Here is a 9463-nt window from a genome sequence, read left to right as displayed (position 1 = left end):
TTCTTCTGTTTCTTTCAGTTTCTCCCTTTCAGGGGTCACCACAGCGAGTCATCTATCTCCATCTAACCCTATCTTCTGCATCTTCTTCTCTCACACCCACTACCTTCATTTCCTCTTTCACTTCTTCCATAAATCGTTGGTCTTCCTCTAGGCCTCCTGCCTGCTGGTTCCAGTCTCAGCATCCTTCTACCTGCACACTCACTATCCCTCCTCTTTACATGTCCAAACCGTGGCCTAGAAGCAGTTGTAGCAGATAAATAAGACTACCTGTACATGTTCCATTTGTGATCTGAAGCCTGGATTTTCACATGTCCAAATTGGAAGAAAACAACAAATCTCCCTGAAGTCTGAATTCAGGCTTCAAAAGTCAGAGATTCCTTACCAGCTTCCATCTCAAAATCCAGTATGGCGTCTTTGTGTGTAAAATGAATAAATATCTGTTCTTATATTATGTTTATGTTCATTTTTGACGTTATGTGTCTCATTTAATCAACACCTATTCTTGAATGTGTTCCTTTAGTGTTTAAATTAACCCAGGAAGAGAATTATATAGTTATTGGCTAGGGTTGCTATTGTTAATAGTATTTATGCTGCTCAGAAATCTGAATTACGATTCTGGTAGTAAAGTCACACCTGAGGTAAGAATATTCTAACTGCAAGTCAGAAAGCAAGCAGGATTTGCTTGTTGTAGTCTTAGCTATTAAGAACAATACAATAACCATTTGTTCTGCACTATGTGTCCTTCTGGTTTAGCAAGATACAAGTTAGAAGTGCTAAGAAATAGTTTGTACTTGCAACTTTCTCAATGCTTTTTTTTTTTGGCACTGTAGCCGTTTTGGGTATTGTTTTATGGGGCCTCTGATTAACAGGGGGCGTTCTTGTTGTATTTTCAACTGGCAACTTGGAATGCCAGGCTTCCAAGTACGCATGCAGCTGTATTATGGGACAATAGGTGAAAGAGGCAATTCGAGCACTGGCATTCGAAACAGCAGCCCTGCACATGTGTATAGAATAAGGACAAACACCAATTTTCCAAAACATGGAACAAAAGAATAAACCATAACTAATCAAATGCCCATTTGTTCATTGTTCTGCTGCAAAACCTAGGTGTGTTTGAGCTTAAGATGAAGTGACTGCCAAACATTGTTTTTCAGGATTCCGTGGTTGTGAGCAGAATTCATAGTTCCCCTAATTATGACAAGTTATCCAAGTTTAATATTTAATCATTTCAATATGATGTTCTTTTTCTGAAATGCTGGATTAGTTTTAGGCTAGATTTAACGGATTGCAAATAATTCCACCTCTGTCTCATCAGGACACAGAATATTTTCCTAAAAGTTTTTTGGGATCATCAAGGTGTCAAAAAAAATCAACCAGGTAGGCTTAACAAATCAAATCACCATCTGAAAACCATGTTTGTCTGTATTCAGGTTAGCTGTTGATCGTAAATATTGTAAAATGTGTCTGATGATCTGAATTATCTGAGTGTGGCAAAAGAGCACCAACAGAAGAATTATATATGGGGGTAAAAATGTTCTCATTGCACATTTATTCTTTATTTATCCTGATAATTTTCAGAAAGATTTGTTTTTAAGTTTGGTATATTTTATTTTAAAATATAATAAAACTTAATAAAACACAATAAAATGTTTTTTTCTAGCATTTTGGGAGATAAGGAGAGGCAGGTGATATCCAAAAGGCAAAAATCTTGCTTACTTAAATAAAACATCCTAGAAATGTTACCGCTGGAAAAAGAATTACCTTTATTGTGATAGTTAGCTTTGGAGGTGTGACTTGTGAGTCATGTAATCGGCTTGTTAAGAATGTGGACATGATTAAATTCTGGTCCCTGAGCAAAATTCTGCACAGTCAGACTTCTAATTTAGCCCTTGGCTCCGTCTATGGTATGTCTGCGGTTTCTGTCCTGACAGGATGGCAAACTTTCAATTTTTAATTGCACTTTTTGCCTTGGATGTGGTGCCCAACCCAAAAGAAATAAAATTTTGTCAGCAAGACCACAGAAAGCTAGGAATATTTACATAAATGGGCTAAAACTAGCTCACCTTAGGCAGTTCAACACAAATTGAAAGCAGAAAAATGTCTGTTGTCTGGTTTGTTCAAATAACTTACCCAGCTATACAAGCTGTTTTAGTAGTAGTCATCTGGATAAGGACAGAGGTTGGGGCTTTGTTCACTTTATATCTGCACAGCATGTTTCAGTGAGCACATTATTCATAAATAGCGTCAATTAGAGAGATCCTTGTTGTAGAACCCAAAACAACCTCATTCACCTTAAAGGTAAAGTTGCCAATAAAGGATTTAATTAATATTCTACTGTTGTCAGTCAGCTGATATTTTCTCATTTGCAAGTTAAAAGATGTGTGCTTTTTTCCACATTTCCACATAAAAAGGCCCTGCATGGGATATTCATGAACCGGCAGAAGTGTCAGTTTTCCTCAGGCAAAGTGTTGAACAGCTTCCTGTTGACCAAGGTTATGCTTTTACTGTCAACCAGCACTTTCTTTCCGGCGTAAGGATGCAAACCTATTAGCCTGTAGAGTAATACAGAGATGAAAGTAACTCTTATCTTTTAATCCATCAATTTGGATAGTTTGAAAGAATTTTAAACTAAAAATGGGTTTTTTCTTTTTGTTTAAAGATCAATCATGTCTCCATTTACTTAGCAAACAATCATCTAACACTTTGATTAAGTCGGTTGCCTTTTCATTGTCTTGTTTAGAAGAAAGTTAATTTTGTCACATGCTGGCACTGTACTATTAGTTGTTTCTGGAGGCCCTACAGAGGAGGCATGAGCAAGAAACAAATAAAAACTAGTTCCATTACTCAGTTTTCCATATTATTTGCTTACTACATTGATGTGAATAAGTATTTCTGCTTTATTAATGCTTTTCTTACATTTCAATGTTTCTAATAATCAAACCAATTTTTAAATCAAACATAAATAGCCAAAGAAAATATAAAGTGCAGTTTTCACATGACGATTTCATTTATTACATTTAATAAAAGCCATTCAAACCAACCTGGCCCTGTGTGGAAAATGTAATCACCTCCCTTTTTAAATAATTAATTAACAATGATTACCCCCATTTCTTTGGAAGGCTGAGTTCAATTTCACTGACCACACCTAATGCCAAAAAATTATTTAAACAGGACTGACAGCATAAAGTGGGCAAAAAAAATCTCAAAAAGCAACACATCATGTCCCAATCTAAAAGGATTCAAACACAGATGAGGAACAAAGTCACTGATGTCTATCAGCCCAAAAAGTCCTATAAAACCATTTCCAAGGCTTTAGGACTCCAATGAACAACAGTAAAGCCCTTATCTGGAAATGAAGAAAACAAGAGTGGTCACCCTTCCCATGAGTGGGAAATTACTCCAAAAGCACATCGGCCACTCATCCAGGAGGACACAAAATTACCCAGAATGACATCTAAAGCACTGCAGGCCTCAAATGTCTCAGTTAAGGTCAGTGTATATGATCAATAATACAAAAGAGACTGGGCAAAATTACCTCCATGGGAGAGTTCCACTATCAAAACCCCTGCTGACTAAAAAACACAGAAAGGCCTCATGTTGATTGACACCAACACTTTTGGAAAATGTGATACAGCCATTGAGAGAAGGACCATCATACCCACAGTCAAACATGGTGCTGGCAGTGTGATGGCCTGGGCTTCTTTGCTGTTTGCAGGACCTGGACAAGTTGCCATAAGTGATGGAAACATGAATTCTGCTCTTTACTAGAATATCCTGAAGTCTGATTATATGCTTATAGAATGTCGGGTTGTACAAACCCATAAAAGGTCAGACAATGAATCGTCGAAAATGTCATTATGTAGTCATCTGAGATAGAACATAAGGCCTCATTAACCAAATGAGGTTTCAGTTTTCATCTACAGTCAAACACAGTTGTAGTAGTTTAACGTTTTCAGGCTGTTTTTCTGCTTCACAGACCTCCGTAACTCTGTGATTCATGGAACCATGAACTCTGCTCTCCAACAGAAAATCCTGAAGGGGAATGTGGAACATCAATTTGTGTAGTTAAGCTCAAGTAGGACTGTCTTATGCAGCAGGACAAGGGTCCAAAGCACACCAGCAAGTCTACCTCTGAATGGTCCAGAAGACAAAAATGAAGGTTTAGTCCAAAGTTAAATCAAATTCAGCTAGAGTGGCATGACTTTAAACAGTGCCCTTCATGTACGGAAACCCTCAAACATCCTCTGTATGTCATAAACATTCAGATTATGTATTAACCTCCCTCCCACCATCAAAACAATGTATCAGCTATTCAGTACAGTGACCTTACAAAGCAGCTGATCATGAATAAACAGCTTCAGTGTTTTTTGGATGTTTTCTTTGAATGGTTTATTGCCTAAATTGCCTGGAGGTATGTTATTCACCCTTTGGTCAGTCAACCACTCATTTATATTTAAATTAGGACAAAGGGTGACACTGTAAATGCGACCCCCCTTGCCCCCTCAACACCACCACCAGCAACTTAAGGGTCTGGGACCATTTATTTGTACAAAGAAATTACACACAACTACAGAAATGGTAACAGATGTTCTTAAATTAAAAATCTCAATTTAATTAAAAGATTGCCTGTAATGTTATGACAAAATATTCCCTGGGCCTCTGCCAATACTGATCAAAGATTTTCTTGTGGCCAAACACAGCATGAACTCTGAATGCCACACAGATCAGTGTGACAGCTTCTAGTGTAAAATAGAAAGTGATCTGACAGGCAACTTTAAAAATGTTGTTTTTCTTTGCCATTGGTTTATTTTTTAATCTTAAACCTTCTCCAGGGTGGTGGTCTGTACGCTCCGTGGCCATTTTGTGCATTGTCAGTTTTTCACGTACAATGATCTGAAGATGGTAGGTGTTTTGGAACGATCATTTGTCAATTCATACCTAGTGCAAGGATGTTTCACAGCAACCTTAACAACTGATTATTAAAAGTAATTTTCTATATTATTCCTGCAGTCTCCTATGAGGAAATGTGACTTCATGTCTCCAAAAAAAAAATGTCTATCATTTTCATATCGACTACTATTACTATCTCTCTATGCTGGGATGGACAAATATCTTCTTTGTCTCAATCAGCTGGTCCAAAATGCTGCTGTCCATCTGCTGACCCGTAAAAGGAGACATGGCCACATGGCTGCCTGCACATTTTAGGATTGTTTTTAAGATTTTAAATGGTCAGGCACATCCTCACTTATCAGAGCTCTTACACAAGCATGTTCCCAGCAGACTTCTGAGTTCAGGCAACCTGTTGCTTGTTGATGCTCCTAGGACTTGTCTTGTGAGCCAAGGAGACAAAGCTTTCTCTGTTGTGGCTTCTAAACCTTTGAATGATCTCCCACTCACTGTAAGAATGACCAACACCTTCAATGATATTAAAACTCCTTTAAAGACTCATCTTTTAACCTTGGCTTTGAATTTCAGTTGAGCAGAAGTATCAGGCTGGTTTTTATTAATAGTTTTCTTTGTTTTTTGTTTTGTTTTAACTGCTCTTATTCCATTACTTTTAGTGTAGATGTCGTATTTTATTGTTAATTTCATGTCCTTTATTTTTATTATTTGATATTATGGAGCTGTGCAGCACTTTGGTCACTTTGTGTGTGTAAAGCGCTCCATAAATTACGTTTTTTGCACTTTCTTTTGTCTTCCACTAATTATTTAAATGAATCACTTCAAAAATGGTACAGTGCATGTCCAACAAATGTAAAGCAACTGAGCTGAAAAACTGAAGTCTGATCAGCACTTTTACATTAATAATTCATAAACTCACATCAGGTCCATCCGTTTCCTCCAGTGCAGCTGGAAAAAAAACACTAACCACAGGGGTACACAACCTATTTTAACATCGCTGCCAATGGAAATGAACTTTTTTTAAAAACAATTAACGGTTTGACAGTGCCTTTGGTGTGCTGACCTCTCTGTGGAGAGAAAAGCCACCACAAAGTTAGCAGGAGTGCAGTGCAGGAATGGGATATCTGGGTATTTTCCTGTTTGTGGTTATTGATTGAGTTTGTGTGATTCCTGGAGGATTTTGGAGAGCTGATGCAAGAATCAGCCCTGCTCATCAATTAACTAAATTCTTTCTCATGGTTTGTTCAGCTGAGGCCAGACCCACCCCCCACAGTTTGATAGGTTGTTTAATCTTAAAGCTGACGAGAAAATTTGAGTCCCCATCAAGTCAAGCGGATAATTTAAAATTGCCTCAATGTCCTTCACACTATTTCCTTAAAACTTTGTAAAAGGTAGAAGATTTCATCAAAGTACATATTTTAGGATTTTTGTAAAACTTTAACAAGCCTAAACTACAATCGTTTTTAGCTTGTCAGTCTGCTAGAGTTTTCTCCACGGATCCTGTCATGCCTTGCACAGCCACACACAGTATCACCAGCCTTGAAGCGTGCCTCAGTCCTCACATTCCTCCCCCGGTGAAATCATATTTTCTAGCCGGAGCACATTTGTTTGGTCACAGCGGCGCCTGCACGTTGGATGTTTTTCTGGCTGTGAAACACCTCCTGTACCATTCTTCACAGCCCCAACATCATCTCCAGTGAGTTTAGTAGGAGCCTGCAATGTTCTTCAGTCAGTCTGCTAACTTTGCCAGAGCCTCTTCAGGGCTCTCATGAAGAATTGGCAGATGTAGGTAGAAATCGAGTTGAGCTGCTAATGCTGTGTACGGCCTACTGCCAGACATTATGCTCAAAATAGAAACAGTGTTGAAAAATGACTACCCAGCATGCTTTGCTCCAGATATACCTCTGCCAGTAAAAACATACAAAGGGGAGGCAGAGGGGGGTAGGAAAGGTACAGCTATGTGTGCACACGCATTTTCCAAGGACTGCTAAAATAAATGAGAAAATCTGTGCCAAAACATCTCAATGTCAGTGCTTTTTGATTCTGAAGAAAGTATTTGCTGAACCTGTTGAGTTTTTTCTAAGAGTCTTTGTCCCTGAACTTGATCATAGCTAGACAACATAGTTATGTAAAGGTGCACTCTCTTTCTTTGGCTGATAAAATATAGCTGCTTTTGACAACTGAATCAGTATGTGATGTAAAAAGTGTCATTTATTGAGACAAATCCTGTAATTGAAGAGCTTTTTGTTATTTAAAATGTAAAAGTTTTACACCACCATCAATTGGAAATTAATAGGAAAAGGAGATTATGCACAGAAGTCTTGTTTGGACAAAACCAACGAAAGGGCTTGTTGAGGGTTATTGGGACTGTAAAGCACCCCAAAAGATCAATCTGATGTATGATGGAGCTTGATTATTATGGGCTTTATGTTTCAGAAATTTTTTTTAAATTATATTCTGGATTTAACAGGGAGCCAATGAATGGAAGCTAAAATAGGTGCAATATGATCTCTATATCAATATGATCTCTCCCTGCTGCAGCAATTTGGAACAGCTGAAGGCTTTTAACTGCATTTATAAGAGTCCAGCCTTGAAGTAAGAAATGCATGGAATAGTTGGTCTGCATCACTCTGGGACAGGGTATTTCTAATTTTGGCAAAACTGGCAAGAGAAATAAATAGGTTCTAGAAACCTGTTTAATATGGGCTTTAAATGACACGTCCTGGTGGAAGAGGCCAACAAGGTTCTTTATTGGTTCTTCAGAGACCAATTTAATGCCATCCATCTTTTCCAAAGGCTTATATTTGCTTTCTGAGCACGCTTTTGTCTTCCTGATGGGGAGGTTTTCTACCGTAGGCCATGTGAGAGATTTGGAGGTCAATAATCTCCAGTGTTTAGGTAGGTACCATTCCAAGTAAAATCAAAGTTATGACAAGATCAGAAGATCAGAAGCCAAAGAAAATCTTCTATGGGACTTTTTAGGCATTTGTTTATCAAACAGAATGGAACAAGAACCTCTGGCTGCCTTTTCTCCATTTTGTGGCACTAGTGGCCTTTGTTTTTTTCTAAGCAGACAGACAAGAAGTGGGGTTTTGAGAGAGGGAAGACATGCAGCAGAGGTCTCTAGATCGGGACTCTGATGTCTATGTTGAGGACTGAGACCACCATATATGGATCAAACGCTCTACCCCTATGCCACATGTTGCACCAGCCTCTTGCTGCTTTTTGATCAGTCACAAAATTTCTGTTCCATACATTTATCTTCACAGAAGTTACTGTTGCTGATTTAATTCACAGCACAGTAAAATGACAAAATCTGTCCTCAACTGCAAAATGCTGGTCAGCCTTCTGGAGATGAGTGAACTTCTAAATGTTACTCTTCATTTAAAAGTTATTTATTTGCATATTTGTATTTCAGGTACTTGGCTATATTTCAGGGGAGGATAAGGCATTTGGACCTTCCAGCAATAAGGTTTATTCCAAGTGCCGAACCGTATTATTCCCAATCTCTTTACCCAACATAGGAGCGTTTAACATCGGAACAGAGCATCTGTTGTCAAGGCCGAGCCTGTTAGAGGTTGATGTTGACGAGTGGCTGAGAGCCTCCAAAGTGGCCCATGTAAAGGTCTGCGTTGTCCGGCTGCAGCCAATTACAAGTCTCAGGGCCTGAAACAACATGTTTGCTGTACGAACAGGTCAGTGGGGATAAATGGGGCAGTGTGCACAGCTCAGGTAGGCCGTCTGCCTCATAAAATTAATGGGACGACTGACTTTGGCATGGAGTGTAGTGGCCATAAGATTTGTCAACATGCATCATTTCACCCAATAATTCCACACACTCTCAGAAAGGATAAATGCTTAAAAACCAAACAGCTTTGTCTTGAGGCAGGTTACTAATCCTAAACTTAATTTTATTCTGACACCAGTGTTAAGGGACATTTTCTCCTAATATGGGAATCATTACGGTCATCAATGCAAGTTACTCAAAAATGAAAAACAGCTGCAAGAAATCAAAACTCAGCTGAACCATTCAGCTGTGGTTCAAGGACATTGTATGTAGGACTCTAGCCTGAGGAATGTATTGATTGTAATTATTTTTCACCCTGAGTTGATAATGTTGCTAATTTGATCCTCAATTGTTCCAAATTTGTTAGTGCTTAGTTGCTTGGCGTGCTATTTGTCCTATAATCCAACACGCAAACACACTGACTGAAATCCAGGCTGGTCAGTTCAATTTCCAATTTAACTTTCAGATCAACCTTTTGCAATTTTCTTTCAATAACTTTTACCTCACATGGCAATGCAGCTCGCTTTAATTAGTGATTAGTGAACCAATGAATGCACTCAGCAGACTATGCAGTAGATTGATCTGTACCAGTCAGTTCAAGTGGACTTTCTGTTTTAAAAACAAAAACCTATAAAAAGCCATCTGTCAGAAACTAGCGCCATGGTTAATAATGGGATTATCTTCAAATATTTGTGCTTTAGAACACATCTATAGCCAGTTCTCATTTCATCTGTTCCAAAAGGTCTCTTTTAAAGTGGTGTGGTGGCCATACCC

Source organism: Girardinichthys multiradiatus, chromosome 17, assembly GCF_021462225.1.
Source record: "Girardinichthys multiradiatus isolate DD_20200921_A chromosome 17, DD_fGirMul_XY1, whole genome shotgun sequence".
In the NCBI taxonomy this organism is placed as follows: domain Eukaryota; kingdom Metazoa; phylum Chordata; class Actinopteri; order Cyprinodontiformes; family Goodeidae; genus Girardinichthys; species Girardinichthys multiradiatus.
The sequence above is the reverse complement of the archived record's forward strand: the minus strand, read 5'-3'. Positions refer to the sequence as shown.